Here is a 26,619-nt window from a genome sequence, read left to right on the forward strand (position 1 = left end):
CAATTACAGCAAGAAGCTAAGAAAGATACCTCACTGTTTAAAATACCAGTGGATCCACGCTAAGGGTTGGGTCCCTAAACTTTCCAAAGGGCATACAAATAGCAGTGATTCTGTTCAGGTTTCACCACCTATACTTATTTTGCAATTATTTGAATGAAAGTTCAGGCTTGTGAAGGTTAATGGACTACCTAAAGTAGTAAAGCAGTAATTCTTTACTTATCCATAGGCTGGAGGCAGAGCTGGAGCCGGCAGGATGAGCTTCCCACCATGCCCCCACGACCTCAACTGTCATGTGGAGAAATCAGCCTCTTTCGAGGTCAGGAGTACAGTGTTTAGCCTTTCCATCTCCATGGCAACTTACTCTTGGGCATCTTCTTCTGAGCAGTTACTTCCAATTGCCTTCAGCTGAGTGTGGCTCTTTGACATATGAAATCCCACTTCTTTGGGACCAAGGAGACACCAGCCTGCTCCTCTCGCTCACAGCCAAAAGGCAGGCTTCAACCCACTGCCAGAGGTGACAGGGGCACTTTTCCAAACTTAGCCCGGCCCCACAAATGGCCAGCTCACATGTAACATGATAATTTTTTTTTCTCATAAATGAGCTTTTTACCTTTGGAGAATGAAAAATAACAAGTCTGCAAAGGGTGCTTGAAAAGTCTCTTGGCTGTTTTTAGAAAATTGTGTACAATCAGTTCTCTAAAGTGGCTTCTTCAGCAGCTAGGGAGAAGTAGACAGGGTTTTTTAATATTTTTATATATATAAAAAATATATAATACATACATTACGTATCTATATTATATATGTGTGTACATATACACACACCCCTGTATAAACATCCACATTTGTTGTAACTGTGTATATGAAAATAGATTAAAGTAGTTTCTATGCCAAACTTCTTCGAACTAAAGTTAAAGCAGCATCTTCTTTTTGTAGCCTCAAAAATTTTAGCATATGCTGCTGATTAGAAGCAACTTGGCAATCTGGCCCTTTGGAGTCACGGATGCTCCACATACACTGCTGTCCAGGATGAAAACCCAATAATGAAATTTGAAAAATTCAGTATATGTCAGCTGGTGATAACCTGACAAAGCTACAGAAACAAATGTGTGAGAGGGTAGTGGAAAATTAAAAATAGTCTTACAAGCTATTTTCCCTACTTTAAAAAGAGTGAGATGCAAGGAAATGTATAACATTCTCTTTTTGGTTTTTTTTTTTTTTTTTTTTTTTTTTTTTTTTTTTTTTTAATTTGAGGAAGAAAATGTGCAAAGAGTAAGAGTAAGTTCTGAGAATAGTGCCATTCTGGATTGCTGAAACTGGTGAGTCTATCAGTTACATTGGTTAAAGTGCAGTTCCATAAGAGATATCTTCCCATGCCTACCCAAAACTTTTTAAATGGAAGCACCTTAAAATAGTTTTTCTAGGAAAATGGAAACCTAAGTGTATCCAATGTCATTAAGCTCCCTGTGTTATGAAGTACTGAATCAAGTTACCAATTAATGGTACTTGCAAAAGTAGACAAGCAGTTTGCCAACTCACAAACCCTTTCAGCCAAAATCTGCTCATGATGAATCATCAACAAATTTATTCCCCCACAGCCAGACAGGACCTTGCTACAGGTGGGGCTGCCTGACTGAGAAAGCATGTGGTCTTCTCTTTCCCTTGGGTTAAACACACTCTGTACCTGTTCAAGAGCTTTAGGCATGTATGAAAGTTCTCAGCAGGACTGGGCTGAGGAATTCTTGCAGATAGATCCAGCAGAGCCTGCAGTCCCAGGCACCCCTGATGTAGCCACCTTACATGATCTCACTGAGGAGCTTATGCAATTCTTCCTGTGGAACCCACCTGAGGAACAGAATGCATCACTGAATAAAACAAGTCAGCTGCTTAAAGGACAAACCAAGGCGGTTCCAAATAAATGCTGTTAAGAGACATAAGAGAAATCCAGCTACTTCCTTTCAGAAAGCTTCATGGTTATACATTTGCATTGCTAAGTTTGGTTTGTTCAGCAAATAATGTTAAAGTCAGATTTCTTTTATTTCAGTCCAGTGAGAGGTATCTGACAAAAATAGCAAATTTGTGACTAAAATTCAGTAACGGTGTAAAATGTTTTATCCAAGATTTATGTTTTCTACCTTAGCCCTAATAAAAAAATCTTCAGAGAAAACCACATTTTCAAAACACCACATGATATAAGAGAGCATAACTTTGTGAACAAGTGCATATATTTTCCCATACAGATCATTAAAGACATAATCTTCATGAGTGACAGGAAGGTAACCTACTGTGCCTTTCTTGGAGGAGAAATAAGAAACTTGTATCTGATTGCAGTCTTTTATATCTCCTCACTAGGGAACATTTAGTTACTGAAATTCTACATCATTTGAAATTGGGAAGTATTCAAGAACTTAGGTAAAAATGGAATTAATATTAATCCCATTACTGCTACACCATGCAAGCATTAAGTTTATTGTAGAACTCCAGTCATAATGCCACAGAGAAAGCATGTGGTTAAGGGTGGTTAACCATTTTATTCAAGGAACCACTGTCTTTTTCTTTTATTTGGCTTCATAGCATTAGAAGCTTCTTTTTGGTCTCCTTTGGTTTGCAAAATATGCCAGTTTGTGATGAAACCTTTGCAGACAGGAACCTTTACACCCTTGGGGGCAGTATTTGCCTCCCAACAGTTCAAGTAAAAACTTAATTATAGGCTTTAAATATTGCATGATGTGACAGAACAGAACAAGTAAAATAGCTGCAGCTATTCCAGCCTGCTTGCTACATAAACTTGTATGCAGCAATTTGATTATGTGAAATGCTAATCCATCTTTATTTTAAATTGGTTCAAAGAAAATGAAAAAAGATTTTTTAAGAAAGCCACTGGAATATAATATGCAGTGCTGCATGCTTGTGATGAGAAGGGTGAAAAGAGAATCCCTGTGAAAAATGCCAGCAACTTGGATTTAGAACGAAACATTCTTGCAGTCAGAATAAACCTGCTTTTCCTCTTTGTCGGCCACAAAAACTCATTTAACGTTTTTCTAATATATTTATCTCAAGAAATTGCTTTTTCCTTTGTCTTTTGGAAGAGTATATCAATATTCTAATGCAGTACAAGCTCATTCAGCTGCACACTTCTGGGACATTGATTATACTGGGATAATCAAAGCTGGTGATATAAAAGGGACATTTTTGCGAGTGTGAGGAAACTGCAGAGTTTGCATTAGAAATATTTTGGGCTGTCAGGTTCACATAATTGCCATTGTACTCTACACAAAACTGGTCTGTTCTACCCAAAAAACCCACAGAGCCATTGTTGAGTGGGTGGATAATGGAGAGGACAGAATCTACTCCCCCCCATAACAACATCCAATTACAACACCTTGAACATGTGTGTGGGGGTCAGAAGGTGGAGGGCAAGAGTGGGACAGTGAGGCAGGATCAGGCATCGTGTACTTCACATGACAAGACCTTACTATTGCAGGTTGGTGTGCTGGCGTTTGTCTTAGCAGCAGGAAAAACTGAGATACAAGATTAAATATTCTTGGGAAAATACTATAAACTGGTGGAAGTCATAACAGAGTTAAGGCAATTTCCACTAGCTGACGAGCTAGCTCAAGTTGCCCAGTTTATGCTTTCTGCTTTCTGGTCAATGCTTAATTGTCTTCAGGAAGTTGTTCCCAAAGGACAATAAATTGGAAGATTATATGCATATGATTTTATATATATATGTATATATGCACAAGGTCATAGACATGCATATATACATGGGAACTCATATTTTAAAAAAAACTATTGTCTTATTTCTCTCTCCAATATCTACGTTAAAAAAATCCTTACGAAGCCACAGGGTAATGAATCACTAAGCAGTACAATGAGAAAGGCCAATAAGCAATATTACCAAGAGGAGAGAAGAAATAATTCTTGCTCTGCAGACCTTTCTAGTATTCCCTGCCATCAGAATCCTCCCTCTCATTAATTAGAAAAATGAATTATCCAGCTTATGAATTGTGGTTTGAAAAGAACAGCTTAAAGCAACAAGATTTATTAGCAAAGAAAACTAAGGGTTGGAATAAGCTGATTTCATAGACTGCTTTCTAAATGGGAAGCATTATTAAATCATCATAATAAAATTAAGCAATTATTTCACTATGACACCAAGTACCACAAAAAGGAAAAACAGCTTGATGTCCTACTAACTAAATAAAGGTTAGTAGGGGTATGAAGACAAAGAGAAAATTAATTTCTCAGAGTAAATACAAGCTGGGAGATATGGAGAAAACCATATCATCGAGGGGTGACACTTCTGTCTCTTTTTTTCTTTATAAATATCTCTGAAATTTATTTTACTTATTTTATAATAATTACTAAAATGGGAGGATATATTCAATAATATCCTATATCATTCAGTAACAAATGATTACTGTCTTTTATTTAGGCATTTCACATTTTCACATACAGAATTTAGACAAACGGACTCAACTCAGTATTTAAACTATACAAGTATGAAATATGCTGTAGCCCAGAAAAAAATCACTCTCATATCCTTAACTTTGACTCAAGGGGAACATTACTGAGAAAGTCACAACAAGGTGGCATCCTTAATACATAATAATGACACATTCAGGAAATGCACCATTATTTATACATGTGACGTGCTGTAAATTGCTTCCATCATCAGAACTAATTGTAGTGATTATTAATGCAGTGTTATGAACTGTCAGAATTGCTGTTTGTAATTACATTTGTGCAAATGCTTCATTACCTGCCTAATGAATTTGGCATATATGCACATGTAAACCCCTGTTTTTGTTAACATAATGAAGGGCATTTTTTTCCCCCTTAGCTACTGATGTGGAACTGGTCTGACCTATATTACAAAGTTCAAGCATCCACTGCCAGACAAAAAAACCCCACAACCCCCCACTTCCTTTGATCTGGTTTATTTCCATACTCACCAACAGCATCATAAAACGGCAGCTACTTAAATAACAGCTTCAGGGAAAGAACAGCGTCCCCCTTATGCAGTATAAACATGTGATAGAGTGGAAATGACCTTGATGTGTGGTTACCTGACCACTTCTTACCTTCTTGTGGGCCACTGAACAGTTGCTGAAGACTGACAAGAACGATCTCGGGATCGGGCACCTTCCTCTTCCAGCCCCGAGGGCCAAACTTCAGACTCCCAGGAACGCAAGTGTGAAAGTTGCACAGAGGAAAAAGGATGTTTTTAAATTCCCCTTCCGTGGCACGCAGTTCAAGGGTATCCTGCCAAAGAAAAAAGGAGTAACTCACGCACTAACAACAGGCAGTGCTGCCGGGAGCTGCGCCGGCCCCGGCTGCCAAAGGGGCGCGCTCACAAGGCTGGAGTAAGACGGAGAGTGAGAAACAGGTTTCTAAAGAATCAGGGGCTATTGGGCAGGTTTTTTCGCAGTATTTCCTAGATGCAAAATTGTTGATAGTGGCATTTTAATTCCCAAATGTCCCTTAGGAAAGGAGAACTGTTGTGCTACAGAAACCAACGAAAACAGAGTCTTTACCTCGAAGTCTGTAAGTATTACTGAGATAACCACCATAGTTTCTTAGCTAAATTATCCATAGACTTTACTCCCAATCAGAAAATTTACTAGTTGGATACTCATTAAAACGCCTTCAAACTCCCTGAAATTTTACACCATTTCCCAAAGAGTCATGTTTGAAATTGAAGTTTAATATTTTTATTTTTGCCTCCATTGTTTACAGTGTTAGTAGAGAATTTCAGCAAGATGATATTCAGCACAGGGCTTCAGCTAGTTTTTAAATTATTTGGCATTTACCTGTTAAACCTGCAGAAATTAATCCTTATGTCTGTGACATTTTTCCATATTTTATCCTTTAGTTTAAGAAGTAATAAACATAACAAACTTAATTTTGATACCCTTGAAAATAATGTTATGTGGAGGAAACATCAGAGGGAAAAACTCTTTTCTTTCAAAAGGAAATAGATCACCCTGAGCTGAACAACATGTAGCAGAATCTGGGCAAAGGTGAAGGATTTTATGTCTGACAAACAAACCTCCTTAAATCAGAATGCTGAGTTTGACCATGAAAAATACAACACAAGTTTCTACCCTGAATAAAACCATAAACCCATGAAATGTATTCCATCTGGAATAGGCATACTTTGATTTTCTTATTGTAATTAAAAAAGAAAAACATAAATACCTTAATCAGAAATATATGAAAGACAGTATCTGCACGAGAACTTGTGGTAAGCCACAAACATCCATGGCTCAGAACAGTGGGTGAGAAAAGAGAGTTCTCTAAAGTATGAAGCTTCTAAACTGGTTAGTTTAAATATATACATACATATTCTTACACTAAACATAGACTGAAGCAGGACAACAATGTATATGAACCACCTTAAAAATGTTGTCAAAATTTTTCATCTTTCCATTTAAAGTATTATAATAGTAAGTTATAAAAAAGTTTAAGAAATACCAAAATCCTGTATTAACAATCAGCTGCTCAGCTACAAAACTGCAGCTATTCTTTCCTTTCTCACAACTATCTTTCCAAATCATCCACACCATCAAAATCAATCCATTTGTAGCTCTGACACAGCTTTTTTTTCTTTTCTTTTCTTTTTTTTTTTTTTTTCCTTTCTCTTTTATTCTTCCCCCGGCATTGGCTAGTATTCCTTTTTAAAGGAACTCTTACACTTCTCACATCCCAGCTCTGCCCTCATGTGTGCTGTGCTCAAGTAGCTACAGGTGAATACCTTGCTGGAAGGCAAGAGTGTTGCAGTTGTTATGGGTGCCTTCATCATGGTCTGCTTTGCTGATGTGAACAAGCTGACTGCTCCAGCACTGCCACTGCTGCAGGGGAGCTGACTCACACTGGCCTTGAAGATCTTTCTACAAGTTCCTGGGGTAGCAGACAGGGATAACCGGGGATCTGGAGGGAAGGAGGCTACACACAACCCTGCTCTCCACATTCTCATGTCTTCTTTCTCCTCATTCTTCTTTGCACCCACCAAGCAGAACCTTACACAGGGAAAGAGCAAAAGACAAAACAAACAGCACATAACCCTTGCTCTTTAATTCCTTTCTTTATGCCTGACTGCAGGAACCCATACACAGGGTATACTGAGCCATTGCCTGAACACCCAGGTATGGAAATCCTCTCTGTGAGAGAATGGTCATGACTATGCATTAGGTCAACCCAAATTTAGAGCAGAGCAAAAAATATGTGAGTACCATTGAATGAAAGAGGTCTGACTTCAGAGCATGTACAGGTTTTTTCATAAGTGCACCACTGGCTAAAGCTGGTGCAATAAATGCTCTTTCCATCTTTGTAAGCATACCTGTGCACGTCTCTGTTGAATAGTACAAATGTTTGTGTTACTGCCACACCTTTCCTCCTGCCCAACACTGATGGGAAACACAGGGGTAGTGCAGGGCACAGGGGGCTGTGCTGCCACCCTGCAGCTGTTGGGTTAGTTTGGAATCACAACAGTCCCAAGTCCTGGTCTCCCACAGAACGGTCATCAGTGCTACCACCTGTCCCCACAAGGGAAGGAGTAATTAAAACAAACAAAAGGGAAAAAAATATATAGCTTACTTTTACCTGGTCAAAACCATAGAGAGTAACATGGAAATTAGCCAGCATCCTTGTAGGAGGTTCACCAGTGATTTTAATTGAATTTCCTAGTATTCCTTGGGGAATGATTTGCTCTTCTATGGTTGGAGCTGGCTTAGCACTGATAAAGACACAGAAACCAGAATATCATATTGTATTGCTCAAGGAGTTTGTCCAAGCTTCTGAACTGCTCAGCTACTCAGATGAATATTCCATGGAAAACCAGCCAATATGGTTATTGTACATAGCCAAATAAATTTGTTGTCCTTAAAGCATTGTTATTGTGACTTTTTAATGAGGTAACAGTTAAGTCATTGTCATTTCTTTGTATGTATTGAGGTTTTACCGTTAGCTTCTAAAATTTAAGGCCTTGATTCTGAAGCTAATGAAAGTATTATAAACTCAGCGTTAAGTGATCTGTGGTTGTGGGTGTTAGCACATACAGAGACAAGCATACCTTGAAAGATGCCTGGACTCTCTTTAAGTTCCCTCTAGAACTGGGCCCTAGGACAAAACACATCCAAGATACACCAGGAACAAGACAGAAGTGCTAGGCAGAAAAATAGTTCCAGCTATCTTGCTGCTTAGGAAATAAGTCTCAAAGTATACTTCAGAGTGTAACTGTCTTTAAGGTTCTAAATACACGAAGACAGTGGAAAGACACTGATAGATCAGAGAAGAGAGTTATAATGGAAAAGTATCTGCCTCCAAAGCACTTCCTGGTGAAAAACAGGAATATCGAGAAAATTTTTACATGCGGCTGGGCTAAAGATGTTTTAACCACACCATTAGCCCACATTCCACATTTCTTTGTTACAGTACTAACATTTCCACTCAAATTGCAGCTCATCCAGGAGCTTTTCTTTGGCTCTTCACTGATGTGCCAAAAGGTCCTGATTGCACTGGCAATCTCCATGCAGAGCGGGAGGAATTACGGCCAAAGAATACAACATGACAGTAACACCCTGGCTGCTGCATCACTTTATTATGAGGTCTGCTGGGGGGATATTCCCAAATTGTCCCTCGCCACGTGGAAAAAGGAATAGGGGAATGGAAAGAGAGGGAGACTTTCATATCACATTACATGATTGCAGCCTGGCAGCACCTGAATCTTCATATAGGCTGCATCCATCCAATACAAAGTGGAAGTGATTCAAGCCTTAATAAAATAACAAAATAAACATCCACTATATCAGATATCTGAATTTGAGATATTAATTACGTGTGACAGAAGAGTTAAATCTGACACTTAAAAAATTGAAGTCAGTCTTTCTTTGGCCAGTTTGCTAACCACTGTGTCAACTACTTTTGCTAGATCTGAAGCCAAAGTAATTTTTAAAATATTTCCCAGGTCAGTAGAATAGCTGGTGTAGGTTGGTTTGTTTTTTTCTTTTTAATATGTAATTATATTCCCTTTAGCCTCCATAAGCTATATATAGTAAAATACTTCATCTTTTTACTCCAATTTTTTTTAAAATATAAGCTGACAGGGTTTTGGGCCCCAAACACAGAAGACTAAAGCTTGAGAAGCCTGAGTGCACCCAAATCCCAATAGTTCTAGCTAGCTTAGCACATTTTGGGATTTGGTACAACATCTTCATGAAGTTTCCTTTCAGACTTCCCACAATCCTTCACTATCAAAAATCTTTACAGCAATATTGTTGCCTCTCTCCTCCCTCAAAATCCAGGCGTAACAGTCTGGAAAATGGAGCAGGTCTGTAACACCAGAAGTTTCTCAGATGTTCCCCATCCATCCCTGTGGCTTCAGACACACAACAGTGCCTCTGCCGTCTCCCACTGTCATTCTGCCCCCAGAGCAGCTGAGAACCCTGAAATTCCCCTGAAAACCAACTTGACTCTTCCCTTCACAACATTTCTATGTAGGCTTGTTTTCAGACTGCCATGGTTAGCTCACTCACATGAAATATGGTTAAGCACCCTTGCAGTTTCATTGCTGACGAAGGGGGCAGTTTATGCATGCTCTCACAGTGCCTAACACACCAGAACCTCTCATTAATCCCATAGTGGTTTTGTTTCATCTCAGAGAAAACACTGACTTTAACCCATCTCTTCATTTGTTGCAGGCTTTGGCAGACAAAGCAGGCTGCTGAGGCTAAAACCAGGAGAGGAGAGAATCACCCCTTTCCCATAAGCACCTTAATGTCAAGGCCTGGAACATGCACTTGTCGTTTGGCTTCAGGGCTGACAGGTTGTCACATATAAACATTGGCTATTTAGCATAAAACACTGGGGAGGGAGCATCTTTTTTTCAGTGGCATTTATGGTTGCAGTGCTCCTGTTCACTCTGTTCCTGTGCTGGGAAACCACGGCTTGCCAGGGCATCCCACGGATCCCTTTGTCCACTGCAGAGTGGGTTCTTGGTCCATACAAAGCTGGCCAAAGCCATGGCTGCTATCTCAGAAAAACAGCACTCCAGGACTAATTATACAGCTGCCCCAGGGACAGTCAGACCCTTTTCATTAAAGTCTCCATTATGGCCTGCTGAATGGAATAGGAGCCCTTAATTAGGTGGGGGAAGGGTGTGCCTGAGGGCAGTCCTACCCACCCATCAGGGGCTTTCTGTTTTATCTCTCCTGTTCCTTCTGGGAGAGTGCACTGTTTAGCAAAACGTGACACACACCCTATTAATATGATGTTTATCCTGTAACAACCAAAAGCAAAAGCAAATGGAACAAGATTATTAGCTGTTAAGAACTTTTTCTGTAATCCATTGCATATTTTGTGTTCTGGGAACATCCCTCCAGCTGAGGAGGTATTCCTCCATCTGAGGCAGTTTGACACACACTTGGAAAAGAACCCAATGGCCATGTGGGGCAGCTTTCTTGAGTGCCTCCTTTGCAACCATCTCCTGCTTTTGTCTTAGAAAGATGTTATGAAATCATCCAGAGTCTATAGTGAACCCAAGCTTTTTGCCTGCAAAAGAAATAATTGGGGAAGGGTGAGAGATGGAGGGGGAGGAGATGGGAAAATTAGCAGAGCAGAAAGGAAAAAGAATGATAATGCCCCCATTAATTTCACTATCACTTGTGCAATGCATATTACTTCCTCTGAAGCACTTCACTAAACCCTTACAATTTCAACAAGCAAAATTGCGAGCTCTCAACAGTGGCCTTATTGCTGGTATTAGAAAAAGCCTGCAGAAATCTGTTCCCTTGGTTTTAAGATAATGAACCTTTTGACATTTTGATAGATGCTCAGCATTGTTACTGAGCTTTAGAAACTCTTATGGGGGGTACAGAGCAATTCCCTCATGAAAAAGGGAGCAACATGTGGTAGATATCACATCAGTTTTTTAACTGATTGGTTCAGTGCTTAAATGCACAAGCCTCTCACCTTGTGGGGCCTGAGCTTAAATTGAGCACAGTGAGGTCACAGCTGTATTAACCTGGTATTCTCACTATTGTCTGTAGGGAATAGTAATCCTAAGTATAAAGCCACCGAGCCCTATACAATTGAATATAGTTTGTATAATGACCATTATTTAGTCACAGGGGGCACAAGATTACATGAGCATGGAGAAAATTGCCCTCTGGCCCTCATCTAGTCAAAAGGTAGAAAACAGTACAAAGGAAACCTGCATTATGCCAAGCAGAGGAATGCTCTAAAAATTTCTTCATACTGTAGTGCTTATGGCCTTACACTTTTCATCCACCCCATTACCGTGAATATGGTGGGGGTGGAAGAAACTTTGGAACTTGAATCTTCTGCCAAAAATAAATCGTGCCAATTTTTCCCACAGTAAAGGCCTATTCCATCCCAGTCATAGATGAATCCAGAAGGCTTTGTTCTGTTCAGTAAAAAAAATACATTTACACATACATGTGTAGAAGTACATACTCATAAGTATACAACAAATTTATCCACATTTCTAGCCCTGCATGCTCCATTTCACTTTCAAGCTCAATTGTTCTTTCTTTAATGAGAGGACAGTTAAGTGGTCCTTGAACCAGAAACAAATAAGAGGCCTACATATTGTCTCATGATCTTCAAGTGGGTCTAGTCATGAAGACAGGATGAAAAACACAGGAGTGGCTGGGCTGCTCTCTTCTTAGCATTTTGCTAAATCCATCCTTGGGCTTTTCACATACTTTGAGCCAAGATTTTTCTCCACAGAGCTCCTATACATGACAAAACATTCACTGAACACAAAAGATGTGCCTTGATAAGTACTTCAGGTCTGCACCATTCTCAGACTTGAGCATCTGACACTGATGGTCATTTCATCAGAGAAATCATCAGGAGAGTGAACTGAAAGCAAGAACAGAAGCAGGTTGGGAAGCAAGAGAGAAGATGATCTTTTCCATTTCCTGCAGGATAGTGGCCATGTGGCAGAAAACAGCAACTTCTGAATGAAAAGGACCTCATTACAAGCAGGCAATACTGTCACATAAAGCCAGGGCAGTTGGGCAAAATAAATACCCAGGACCAAGCTTGCATTCTCAGACATCACGTAAAAATGGTTAAAAATGGTGATGGTGGGGTGTGGAGCAACAGGTCTATAGGACCATCACTTGGGATCAAAAGACAAAAACAGTACAACTGGGAAACAAATGTGTCAGGATCCACAGTTGAAGACTTACAAAATCTTTCTTAGTATCATAGAATTTTCAAAAGGGAGACCTGAATAATTGTCATGCTGTGGGGTTACCTACCAGCTCTAAAACCATAATGAGAACTAACACTGAAAAATACATTTTTAACTATTAACAGGTTAGCTTACTGTATGTCTATTTATCAAAGACTGTTCTCCTCAGGTACCTATATTCAATCTAAAAGAAACCAGAATCACAGCTCTCCAAATATGCTGTGACTCGTGTCTTACCACACTACCTCTTTGTAAACTTTTCACCACAAGAACAGGCTGTGAAGGACCAAGTAATCAAACTCTAATTCTGGTTGACCACCCAGTTCTAGAAGTTATTTTCTTGCTTCTTAAGATCTGAATTTGTCAGACACATGCAAGGCACCACCCTCACACACACTTGCCATGAAAAATGAACCCTCAGATTTCCTACCTCATAGCATATGACATTCTGTCCTGATGAACATTATTATAAATTTCTGCAAAGAGGGTTTTTTTTTTTTGGTCTACTCCCAGGGGAACTTCTCCTTTTCTGGATATACTGAGTCCACCCATTTCTACCATTTCTTGGTGGATCTTTAAATATCTTTATGTACCCCTCTGAGCCCATCCATCACTGCCATAGCCTGGAAGCATGCCAAAGACAGATGTACCTTTTGCATGATGACTGAAACAGGATGACACTGATAATTTTTGAGGAATGTAAAAAACCCTAGTACAACCAAGGGACTCAGGACTTTCCTTAAAACACTAAGTTACATATCGATACACACAAGGCACACATACATAAAAATAGTATTATTGATAAAGGTTTACTTTGGTTGGTATTTCCATTGTCTGCTTACTGTAAAACATCGAAATATAACAAACTGAAAACCCTGTATGGGACATTTACTGCAGTAAGGAGTTGGCATGGAGTAAAAATTCTATTTTCAGGGTAGTGAACAACTTATGGTAAAAGAGAGCTTCTTCACAAGATACAGTATGTGATGCCTAAGGGAAAAGGCACTCAAACAGTGAAGAAAACCACTTTGAAAACACCACTAGTTCTACTAAAATAATTATGGTAGAATGTATGACTTTATCTGAAATTGTCTAGTTGAGGCATGTGACCAGAAATAATAACAAAAAAGATTTAGAAGTGAAAAGCAATTTTCCCAAACTACTCTAATGGTACTCCATGGCTGAGTAGTTAAAAAATCAACCGGACTCTTTTGTGTTCAACTCTGAACTGAAAAAAGAAATCCAATTCAAGGAGTTCTATCTCTATACTACTTAGAAGAACCTTGACAGCACACAAAATTGAAAAAGGTCATCAGACTTGCTTCAGACCTCTGCCTCTCAGTACATCTGAGCCCTGACTTTTCCCAGGGCATACAGTAACCAAAATTTAAAGGAAAAGCAACAGCCTGAAAGTTTTTGGGATATGTATTATTTACTTCTTACTTTATATACCCGATCAATTTCAACCCTAATTATCCAAGTGCAAACAGCAAGTCATGCTGTTTATCTTGAACTTAGCTTCATTAAGTCATTGCAGCATTTTAAATGAAAAGAATTACATGATAGCATCTCTGGAATTTCTGCAATTATTATTGATACTGAAGCAGCAGTCTCACCCTGTGTGAGAAACTGCACAAGCACACGGTTTGGGCACAGGCATCATCTTCCAGAGAAGACACAGTAAATCCAGTAAGTGTTCATCATCACAAATACCAAAATTTTTCCTCATCTGAAAAGCTTTTTGGGCCAGGAAAATGAGCTTATAATTTTCAAAAGTCCTTGGCATGTGAAAATATAGGTTGAATATGTGACAGCTTATTTCAGGTTAGAGATCCAACACTGAATATACCCTGATTTTTCAACTTGTTTAATTGCTTTGTGGAAGATGCATTGAAGGCCTGAAAGTATAATTATTTTTATTTATTTGAATTTTGCTTTTTTTGCTTTACTACTCCTAAGATAATTGGTTTCCTACTGTAGGCTCCCATAAAGAGCTGACCTAAACAGTGTAAAATGCAAGAGGCTGAAAAGAGGCTTTTAAAGAAAACTTTCAGCAAACCAGGGGTGAGGGCTGCAAACAGCAATACTCTTCTGCTTCCTTATTTAACTCAGCAGGGAGACTCTCTCACTTGAGCAAGCTGGTAATTTTGCAGTGGGTGATCTCCCTTGCTCACAGCATTAGATCATTTGGTAGATTTACGACAGGGAATTGTTTAATACAGAATTCCTCCAAACTCTTCCTTCCCGGCCCTGTGGGATGGCTTACCAGAAGGAAGGTAAACTTTTGCAAGCAGAGTCAGAAAGCACTGTCAGGATGGAGGCAGCCAAGAAAGAGACCCGTGGGGATGTACCGTGTTACAGACCAGCAGGAGATCACGTCGTGTTCTCTTTCCTCAGACATGCAGCCCTGCCAACGTAAACATCTGGTACAAGTAATAACTAATGCATCAGGCATCACTGCTGGAGGCAGAATTCTGTTTCTTGCACTTTGAAAAGAAGTCAGCAAGAGACATTTTTACCTTCAGTGGAAAGTGGTAGATGGTGTTGACACTGCCCAGGCTGACACTCCCAGAGTAAGGAATGCATGCTCTTGTGGCTGTCAGTCTGTAATGCTCTCTTGTCATGTTATCCCGAGCTTCATTTTCTTTGGCTTCAGCTACCTGAATGATGACAGTTGTCCCGTTTATTTTTTAATGTGCCATGATTATCCTGCACAATTACCAAAATATTCCTATCCATACAGAAAAGAATATGGATATACTATAGAAAACTGACTTTATTTCAGACAGTAGCAAATATTTAAAGTAAGCAAGCTTCTTATCTTAGACAAACATTAGGGAATAACTGTCCTCTGCAGAAATATGCCTGTTTATCTGTGAAAACATGGCAATCATATATTAATAATTTGTTCAAATTTCACGTTAGTATTTATTAATTTTGTGAGTACTAATTCAAGCACCTAAAAAAAATCAAACATGTGATATGAATAGATATGAAAATGTGAATATGAGGAGGACAGCTCTTTCTGGAAAGACAACAATTTGACTATTCCTATTCTAGCTCATAGAAATGTTACACTTAAAACAATAGGTTAATAAGTATAGACATTTTACAGGTGACTTTAAGTTTTTAGAAACAGTTCAATTGTTACTGCCTTGTGTTGAATTTCTGCTGCAGTTGACTTTGCTGATTTGATTTTCTTTACAAGTTCACTGTTGTCAAGGAGACTGCCCTGGGCAGCTGACAGGCTGAGCAGCCTGTGATCCTCCAGCTGCCTGAGCTCAGTCATGACACTGTTCTGCTTCTTGGTGAGGACTGACTAGCAGAGGGAAAAAACCCACTGTGTTTAAACAATCACAGCAAGAAATAAAGTTTTATAGCATTTGTGAGCTATATTTTCTGTTTAATCACATCAGATGATTTGATTCAATTTCTGAAAGGCCAGTTTACTTTCTCTCCCAGTATACTAGATCTAAGGTGCTTGACACCCAAAGTGAGAACGTTTAGGTCACCATGGACTAGAACTTTACCTCTCTCCTGGTGCCCCTCCTCCTGAGACGACACAAAAGGACTGTGATCTTGCCAGGGGTGGCAAATGGCAATCTGTGTGGCAGCTGAGAAAACCAGAGAATAGCACAAGGCTGAAGAACCTCACTTTGGCCTCAAACAGAGTGGAAAACATCGTCATAGTCTGCTCTGCTGGACTGACCTTCTGGCAGTGCAAGAGCTTGACTCATCTTATGGGGAGCTCTCTGTCAGACTGACTCACACCAAAGCCCCGGGTGACACAGGCCTTGAAAGCATGCAGTCCCAGGTGGAACAGTGTGCAGATGCAGAGGTAAATGGACAGCTGTTTGCAGGTCTCATTCCCAAGTATATGACTTTCACTCTTCAAGGGGTAATTAAACTCCCTGACCCAGTTTGCCCCTGCATGAAGCAGGAGTACCTCAAACAGGTAGAGCAAATCTTTGTGGATGAAGTTAGTTAATCACATGAGATAACTGGAAAGACACACTAGAGAAATATGAGGTATTCTTATAATTCATTTCACACCCCTAAGTATTTTCTTTTCATGTTTTATCTCATAGATTACAGTCTGCCCAAGGTCCTTACTGTAACCACTTATGAAAGCATTTCTCCTCATACTATGTATTGGTATGACTGCAGCAGCCACAGAACTGCATCTGGCAGAAATAAATTGTGATTGATTAACCAAATGCCCTAGCTCCTAACAGTGCCATTATACCCTTGTACAGACTGGCATGGAATTTTATTTACACTCATTGGGTCAAGATTGCTGAAGCACAAAGCACTGCAGAGGGCTTTAATCCTGTACTGTAAATTAAATGCAATGCACAGAGCAAATCAAGCGGGAGAGAGAAGTGTGGGAATAATATCACAATAAATTTAATTTCTAGCAGAGCTTTAGGTCAAGACAAGCCCTTTGGGAGCACACATTTCATTTGAACAAATCAGTGAAAGAACTTTCTACACTTTCCAGACTCTTAAAATTTTTCAAATTTGGGCTACTAACAATTACAGTACAGTGGATTCAAACAGGCATATTAATTCTAGACCTTAAATTTCAGAACAGGCAACAGACAAATCAAAATATAGTCCTTACCTTATGTTTTTTGTGAGTCTTGCCTTTCAGCATAAACAACCTCAGCCAACAGCTGGTCTTCCAGCCTGTCCCTGGTGACAATGAAATTAATGAAGGTGGTCTGAGCCTGCAGTTCTGGCTTGTAAGTGAGGGTTAGCCAGTTTAGTGTGAAGGATGAGACGAAAATTCTTGTTGAATTCACATTTTTTGTCTTCAATCTTGGTACATCTGGGAAAGAATAAAATGCACAAGAATGGGGATCTCACTAAATTAAAACATCATAGGTATCTTAGATTGCAAACGATGGGTACTGTATGATCTTAGTAGCATATCAAATGCATATAAGCCAAACTTTAGGTGCCTGCAGCTTCAGAAACAAAATGAGGATAATTGAACACACCAAAAGTATATGAAGAGTACACAGAGTATTTCTTAATTGTTGTAGTTTCATTTGTTTATACAGCAGACACAGGGAGATTATTCACTGCTGTACTGAAGAGTCCGTGGCCTAGGGATAAATGTGTATCATCATTACTTACCAGAAACCTAGGAAAGTTTTCAAAAAAATGCCAATGAGATCGTTGTTAGTTTTTACTATAATTTCCTTAAATATATAGCCTAAAAAACCAAGCAGGCATATGTATTTATAACAAATGGATAGACTAGAGGAGAGGGAATGGCTGCCAACTGAAACAATAAAAATCATGTTTTTTAAGGTAATTTACTAAATGTTTCATTCCAAATTGATTATTTGCTGGATGAAAGAATGAATTATCCTAGGTTCACCTTTTATTTACTAAAATCCCTTACTGAAGAGCTGTCATTTCCTGATCCCTTAGTTTCAGTGAGGGGTGAAGCCCTTCCTATACAGCCACTCTGCTACTGCTGAGGTACCGTTTCAGAGCCCAGCAGTGAGGCAACATGAAATTCATGTTCCTACTTCTGAGGCATAGCACCAAAAAAAAAATTGAAAGATTACTTGTGGACTAGAGTGTCACTGGTCTGGTGTGATCCAGTGACACAACTTTTTGTCATTGTCCAGTGAACAGGGTGTCAATTTTCAGTATTCACTTACCACACACAAGCACAAAACAAGTGTTTTCTGTACAGCAATGGTTTTGAATGTTCTCTGCCAAGAAAGGTGATTCAAATATCAGCAATAAAACTCTGTTAAAAAAGGGGGCAAGAGAACATTTATAACACAGAACATAAGTAGACACTAACTGTTTTCATAAAATTCAAATTGGCATTTCCCGACTCAATTTCCAAAGTGATTGCATTAGCATAGATCCTAAATGCTTAAAATGCGATTTATGAAAGTCACATCAGAACATGAATGAAATAAGTACTTTCTGTAGAAATTTTAACATTGCTTTCTTTCAAGGCTATCGCAGGGCATTGACAGAGGCAGGAACATAGGTTTCAGCTCTTAAGACCCTTGCCTGCTTCTGAAATGCCCTTAGCTAAAAGACATAGTCTAAATGAAATGGTGTGCTGAGACCCTTCTGCAGATCACCAGGGAGAGGGAAGAAAAGAGAGCTGCTTATGATATGCTTTAAGTGAATTTCTTAAGGAAACCTACTATGTCTAGTGCTGGGAAACCCATGATTCTACAAAACTCAGCATAAGATGTATATTGCATAACACTGCCATGCAAACTACTGGGGATGGGTTTTGCAGGCTTATGCTTGTATAATACTGCAATAATTTAGCAATATGGTCACGTCCTTCAGATTATACAGCCTCTCTCAGGTGGACATGAATTCACTGTCCAGTTCTGTGACATGGTCTCTCCACGGCCTTCAAAACTGGCTGCAGCTGGAGGGAACAAAACTGTAGAGCTTGACACACAGAAAGAAATCTTGCTTTGCTTTCAAGACACACACAGACCAAACAAGATCTGACAAAAGACAAGTTCTTCAGTTTGCTTTGTCAGAAGAAAAACCTTTGTTAAGGGAGTCACACTATGTTTCAGAACATCTATGCGGCAATATAACAAGTTTTAGAGCTCTGGATTAAAATATTTCCTTTAGGAGTTCTCAATTCACAGAAGCAATAAATAACCAATTTCTGTGATTATCACCTATGAAAGGCAAAACCTACATAATGACTTGGTGGGTTTTATTACTGCAGGTGTTGTAGGTTTTCTGTTAATTACAGATTTGGGAAAAGGAAATATTTTGTTATTGCTCTTGCAAGGTTTAAGAGTATAAACAACAATGATAAACAGAGAGGTGGGGAACCCAGTAGGATGACTTAATTTTTTTCAGTAAAATATATCTGCTTAGAGGTTAATTCTGTATTATGAAGAAATGCAGCAAAATATGTAAGGATACTGGAAGTCCATGATAGAATGAATAGAGAAAAATGTCACCAAAGAAATTTCTAAAGACAAGTTCTCCTTTTGGCAATGTTTTCTTCATAATGTCCTATTCCCTCAGCTGAGGCAGACAGAATGGATGGAATTAGTCCACCACTCTACCCAAGAATAGACATAGCATCTTTCATGTGAGTCCCAGCTCCCCAGTATTTAAGAACAAACAAAGTAAATTAAAAAGAGATTGTTCCCTACTGTTTTTTTTTCCTGTTAAAATTTTCATAGATTTTGAAATAAAGTAGATTAAGGGATTCAAAAATGATTTTAAAAGCTGTATGTGCCTTGAGAATAAATTATTTTTTAACCAAAGCAAATATAAAAGCAAATAAATTCCAGCAGGTAACATGAGCGCTCAGCTATGAGAAGACTAGATGTGTATAACATCTTGTCTGATCTGTCAAACATGATTGACACAAAGACCTGCTATTCCCTTGTGTATGTTCTGCCTAAGACAACAATGCCTAGGACTTTCAAAGACAGGAACTCATGAAGGTGAGAAAGTTTGAATATAGGAACATGACTTCATGTGATGAAATGGCTCAAGAGTTTACGCAATATCTTTTTTTATTGGACACTTTCATGCAACATTAAATTAAAGCATACATTTCAGGGCGGATGTTCTCCAAAACACACCTTAACTCTAAATGCTAGAATGGTAGGATAGCTTCCTATAGTGAGATGTTTTGGATCAGCTCAGCAAGAATGAAATAAGTGATAAATTTTTGGACAGGAAAGAAAAGGGAAACAATATTTTTCAGTGGGAAGAAAGAGGGATAAACACATTTTCTAGAGGAGCTTTCGTTAAGTTCCTGCTGCTTAAAATTAAAAGCTTCTGGAACTGACTTGCAAACCCCAACAAGTAATGTAGAGAACAAAGTTGAATAAATCAGGTGAAAACAAGCACAGAACAGAGCTGTTACTAGGCAATCTCAGTAGGCAAACTGTGCAAGTTGGTCAAACTAGCTCAGTGGGAAAAGCACTGCCTTGAAGCTGTACGGATGACGAGACGTTCAAGGCAAGGAAAGCTTCTCCCTGTGGAGAAATTGAGCGAATTCTCTTGCTGTTTCATGAATAATAGTCATGCCTCATAAGAATGGAAACTTGTTCATACAAGCTACATTTGCACATAAATCAAATATCAAGACATCTTAAAAAATCTCTTAATAACCTATTCTTACAGCTCAAGAGACATGACTACCTCTTTGTGACTGTGCAGAGGAGTTCAGGAAGTGTAACAGCTCCTGCAAATGCAAACAGGAGCCTCCTGAACAATGAATTTATTCCTCTGTCTTCCCTCCAGGAGCCAAAATAACATTGATCTCTTATAGTTAATGCTCATAGGCAGTGATTTCCAAAAGAGAGATGCTGGGGAAACAGGATAGGATTGGCACAGGTAAAAATTCAAATATTAAGGGCCATCCACACCAAACCCATTCAATGGCACAGCTTTTCTTAGAGCCGGTGAAGGCCAAAACCCAACACCATATAGAGTTGGTACCTGTTTACTTTTATGCCTTGGTTTATCTGCTCCAAAAAAAATCTAAGTATTTGCATCTTGAGTAATTTTTGCATACATTTCTAAGACATTGTGCCCAAATTTCTTACTTTATGTCTTGTGGGTTCCATGCTTACATAAAGCTATGTACTACATCTGATATTTTCTTAAAATTATTTCATTATTTTTTCTCCTTCTCAAAGCAGATACCTTGAAATATTTTAACAAAATCTTAGCATTTTAAAGCCATTTTGAACATAAGGCCACAGTCAAAAGTGCATTAGAAAAAACTGAGCAGTTTTGTGGTTCCAAAGTTAAAATAAAAATGTGTCCAAATTTGAACACTCAAAATTTATTTGGCTTCTAAATACATACTAAGGCACTTAAGCATGAAGTCTGCTTTTCAGAGATAACAAGTACCTTTAGTTCACCCTATTGTGACCTGGTTTTGAGGAAAATATAAATTTATTCATCTGAAGTTCTCCAAGGCTGAGAATTTCTTTTGCAGGCTTCATTCAGAAACAGTACCAAGAGCTGGTGTTGCAGAATACCCAGGAGTGCAACATAAGAACCATCTTGCAAAGAAGGAAGGGGAGAGGTACTTTTATGAAGTAGTTCACAGATCAGCAAGTTCTCTAATAAACAGGCTAGTAAATTTGCTTTGGAAGGAGTACAAGTTGATAAATCTCCCATGCTATGCTTGCTGTCGATTGATATGATAAGATATATTTTACTTAAAATTAGGATTGTCTGAAGCTCAGTGGATTTAATTATTTGTAATTATCCAGTTGTTGTCAGTATGTGGCCATTTTATGACAGTGGTATCTACTGTGTGGGTCAGGTTCAACTGTACATCTTTTCAAACACAGAATTAATGTACTATTGATGAAACCATTACTAGAACCAAATTAAAGTCTGGGCTGATGTATTGGTCCATGGGGTGCTGTCAGACATGAAAGGAGTAATTAGTATTCATTACTTCATACTCTGCAACATTCCAATTATTAATGAACTTCAACTGCTGGACTGCACCATATCTATCACAAATACCTTTCTAGTCTTTCTTTATTAGGAAAAAAAATTCAAAGTACCTGGCAGAACTACTAAAATAAAAAAAATAACAGAAATTATTCAAGGAGGAGGAAAACTCTGCTTATTTGGTAATAAAGGGGTATGTATTGTGTGGTATATATATATTGTGGTGTATGTATTTATATTGTGGTGTGTATATATATAGATATAATTATACACACAGACACACGTGTGCCCCTCAAAGGTGACTTGTGCATCTTCAATCAGGCACAGAATGCCAGGTCATGTAATGCTGCTTAAAATATTTGGCAGAAGAACCTATTTTAGAATAGCTTCATATATTTGCTTTTGTGTCCACATACACAGCTTCATTGTGCTATGTGAAAGCCTTTGCTAAATAAATGCAAAACTATATTGGTGTGACCCTTGTCGTTTTCAATCCAACTTCTTTCTGTTGTTTCACATCCCTTCACATCCTCCCATTCCTTAAAAGCCTGTTATCTTGTGAAAATTCTGATCTTTCTTTTAGAGCGGTGTGATACTAATTTTCCATAAAGTTTCTTCACTATTGGATTCTGAAAAGCAAGTTGTATGCTCTTACTCTGAAGTACTTCAAATACAGCTATAGAAGAAATGCAACAAAGGAGGATCATTTCAAGGTCTCACAGTGCAGGGCAAGAGTGCGTCTTCCAGGAGCTTCATGTATACAAGGAGATTTGAGCTGTTTTTTACTGCTTAGATTTACTGTGCAGGCACCAATGCCTAAAATATAGGGTGGGAAGGAGGGAGAAAAATCTTGGGTAATCTGTCCAAAATAAGAGAACTTCTTTATTTATAATTTCCTTCCTATTTTCAATTTCAACAATGTGAAGCTGTGCAAGCACTCTAACCATTCTGACTAACATTTGAGATCCATCCAGAAATGCCCCAGGAGTATGTCTGGCTTTTTATCAGAATAAACATCACATTCTCCAACATGAAAAATCTAGCTTGTTGATTTGTTGCTTGCAAACAAGAATAGAAGAGAGGAACACTTTCAGACTTAAAAATAAATTCACATTTGAGCATAAACAATGACATGCCATTTCAGTTTGTCAGATGAAATATTTAATGAGATTTAGTAAGTTTACTCTCAAGCAACCACAAATCAACATTATTCTTTAAGCTGACATGTGCATTGAGGACTCAACAATTTCACGCAAAGTTTTTGTGAAAAATTATGGAAGACATTACAGACTGAAATTCTCTTTGTACCAAGTACAAACTCCTTTATTTTCCCTATTATCATCATGAAAATGTGTATCTAAATGGTATCTAAATAAGATCTTAAATATTTTTATTGGTATTTTTTAAGTTTGGCAATTTTTCAAAATACAGAGGAGAAAGGAGGCATGGGAATGAAAATCACCCCAAAAAAGTCAGAATGTAAGGTTATCTTCCCTTGTACCATCTACCACTCCTGCCACTGCCGTGTCAGAACAGAGGAAGCTCATTAACTCAGCCTGTGTCACCCAGTTTGAGTCTCCTGCTGGAATGCCCAGCTGAAAACCTGTGGGGTGGAGCTGTAGCCCTTTCCTTGGGAGTGAGATCCCAGAACAGGCCGTGAATTCAAGTATTCCGAGCACTCACATGAAAAACGGGGCATGTGAGTTTTGGTGCTGGCAGACCAGGTCTAGGGGAAAACTGAGCAAGCATTAACACCACTGTGACATCTGCATCCATGAATTCATGGCCAGGATCAGCTGGACTGGTTTGTTGCCTGGGAGGTTGGCAGCAATAACAATGTAAACAGTCCCCATCTCTGGCTTACTTATTTCTGCCCTGTGTTCCTACCATATCAGATTTTTCTCATTTGTCTTCGTTTCCAGGGCTTTTGTTTGTGGTTTTTTGTTTGCTTGCTTTTTTCCTCTTTAAACTGCTTCATTATTTCATGAGGTGCCCCAAAAAAACAATTGTGGCATAGTGAAGGCATCGTTTTCTTAAGATGATATTGCAGCTGGAAAACCCTCTATTGTTAACCCCAAATCTAGCCTGACATTTCCAATGCCTTCCCCCTTGCTATAGATGCCTAACATGGAAAGGAAATACTTTCTTTTGAGATGAATTATAATATATGGTACTCCTTATTTTACTACTTTTTTTTTAAGTAAAAAAGTAAAGAATTCCACTCGAGTTTGGGAAACATGTATATATATTATTTTGAGTCCCATTTGGAAGCTGAGAACGTAATTTTGCTATCTAATCAGATGCAGATACTAACATTTTAAAATCCACTCATCTCCAGATTTTAGCCATTGCATTTTAAAAAGAAATCATTTGTTACATGAGTAGTTGAAGCACTACACAAAAGGTGGCAATCAAAACAATATAGATCCAGTTGTCATGGAAAAATTCTGATTACTCAAGCATACATACCTTCCCTTTTTAACTGTATGTCTTCCAAGCAGAGGATCAAGTATGGGATCAATAGAGTCACACGTTTTCAATTAGTACAGTCCCCTCAAAAGCTAAAGCTCTTTCAATGGTCTTCAAAAAACTTTGCCTGAAAAATAAAATTCCCCCCCCCCCAATATTAGATAAATGCTGGTTATAGAAAGCTTTCCTTTATATAATATAAATGATGAAGTTTTTCTAAAAGTGCATGGTTAAACCATGGAAAACAGTTCACAAAGATTTACCCAGTGTTTAAGAGTTTGACAGTTTTGAGTTCAACATCTTTCTACCTATGCTCTTGCTATTCCTCATTTTAAATATATATATATATATATGTATATTGCTGGGGATTTTCTTATAAGCAAATATGATGGTACAGCCCTACATGGAAGACACTGGAATTGATATAGAAATGCTGGGGGAGCATACATCTATATCTACCTATGTCTACATCTATCTATATATATTCTCGTGTCACAGGTTTTGGTATATCCTCATTCAAATTATAAACACTTTCTTGAAGGACTTCAAGGGCACCTCAAATCTGAATGACTTGGGAGAAATCTGTTTCAATGGGCATGGAAAAAGGAGTAGATAATAATGGAAAGATAAGTAATCAGACAAAATAGCTTCACAAAGCAGGGTATTACTGAGTGTGAATGAAAAATCATGATTATTTGTGAGGGTTGGAAAAAGAATGAAAAGCAAACCAGGACAGATGAGGGAAAAGAGCTGATTCAAATGAGCTAGATGATTAAGACCTATTTTAGATATCAGGCACTACTATGACCAATTACTGTGTTGTGTAATTGCGTGTTATATCTGGAATTTAGTAAAAAAAAACTTCTGAAAGCCCTTTGAAATGGATCATTGTCTCCCTAAATCTAAGTAAAGATAAGAAAATATATGAAGAGTTCAGTTACATGCTAGTGCTATCAGCTAACATATAATTCAGCAATGAGAATAAGAATTAAAACCATGTTTGTTTACCAGGAAATGACCCAATATTGGCTTTTGCCTTGAATGCTGCACATTCATGTGAGGTGCACATGCTGTGTTCTTCTGACTAAACTGTAGAGTGTGAGTAAGGTTGTATCAGGCTTTGCACCTTACCTGTTGAAAAAGTGATTTGACCCTCACAAGAAGTGCACCTCAACCTTCCCTTCATTCCTTCCTCATCACTTGAAAGCAACATAAGAAGGGCGCCATTTCAAGCACAATTTTAAAAGGAAAAATGATGCAATGGATAAATGACCAGAATTATTGTAATATTTCAATTCTTTAAGTAAGTGCATTTCAACAAACATCCCTCAGGAAAATCAGGGGAACTTGAAGGCAGTAAAGGCGAAAGCCAATTCTTCAGCGTGCACATATCCCTTCTGTCCTAGACGTACGACTTTAAGGTCAGCCCTATATTTATTCTTTATCCATTTAATTCCCTGTTGCTGGGGATCCATCATCAGAGGTCAGCACTCACAGTCTGTTAGAACAGTGGCATTTTCTGTTGACATCCTATCACCCTCGTTGCTCCACGCCACAGCCGTGGCATCATCTGTCAATGTGGCAATTGGGTCCAGGCCCTCCGTCACAAGGAAAGGAGCCTTAGAATCAGAGTGGAATATAATCATCCAGCAAGGTTACCGAGTAGCAAGACATGACTCAGTGCAACGCACAAGATGACTGGGGGGATATAAATTAAAGTAAGGCAGAAAAGTAAGGAGGATCCCTGTGGAGTTTCAGATGAAAAGAAAGTGACGAGAAGCAGTTTATCATATTTATAACAGATTTTAAAAAAGTGTTTTCTCTTCAGACATTTACTTCATAAAAATATTTATAGTTCAATTAAGTTAAAAATGCATCATATATTATAAAATTCAGTGTATTCTGATATTGCAAATTCAATGCTTATGTATGTTCTTGAGGATCTATTTCTGGAACATAAATCAGTATTTATCCACAAAAAAAAAATTATAAAAGCAGGATTCCCATGGCCTCTTATTTATATAGTCCAACTACCCTCAAAAGCCAGAGAATGGGGCCATCTCTGGGGGGAGAGGCAGCCATGGGAGCTCCCTAAGGGGCACCAGCTACAGAAAAGCTCTCGTGTGAGTGCCCCTTCACTAAGGAGGGGGCTGTCACAGAGCAGCCATTCACAGCCACCCTTGCTGGATGCCAGTCCCTCACAGGAACTTGCAAGGAGATGAAATAAACCAGAAATGGAACGTCTGAAATCAGTGCTTACCAAACAGGTATGGCTGGGAAGAGAAATGCCTAACCCAGAAAAACAGAATAAGAGAGAGTGAATAAATAGATTGTTTGGAACAAACAAGAGGGGCTGGTGGAAGCATAATAGAAGAGTTATACCAAATGCCTGGAATTAATTTTTTTCCTTACTAAAGCAAAGGGCAAACCCCCATCAATTCCTTCATGGTGTTATTCCAGTCTTCCTTATTAGT

General features: G+C 38.6%; 1 pseudogene; it reads right to left on the reverse strand.

The window, feature by feature from the left end:
* Positions 1 to 10,318: 10,318 nt before the first annotated feature.
* LOC136293889 (dynein axonemal heavy chain 11-like) overlaps positions 10,319 to 26,619 on the reverse strand; it is a 94,003-nt pseudogene continuing 77,702 nt past the window's right edge.

The sequence above is a fragment of the Chamaea fasciata genome, unplaced genomic scaffold (genome assembly GCF_029207755.1).
Source record: "Chamaea fasciata isolate MVZ Bird 193981 ecotype frontalis unplaced genomic scaffold, bChaFas1.0.hap1 SCAF_1, whole genome shotgun sequence".
Classification (NCBI taxonomy): Eukaryota; Metazoa; Chordata; class Aves; order Passeriformes; family Sylviidae; genus Chamaea; species Chamaea fasciata.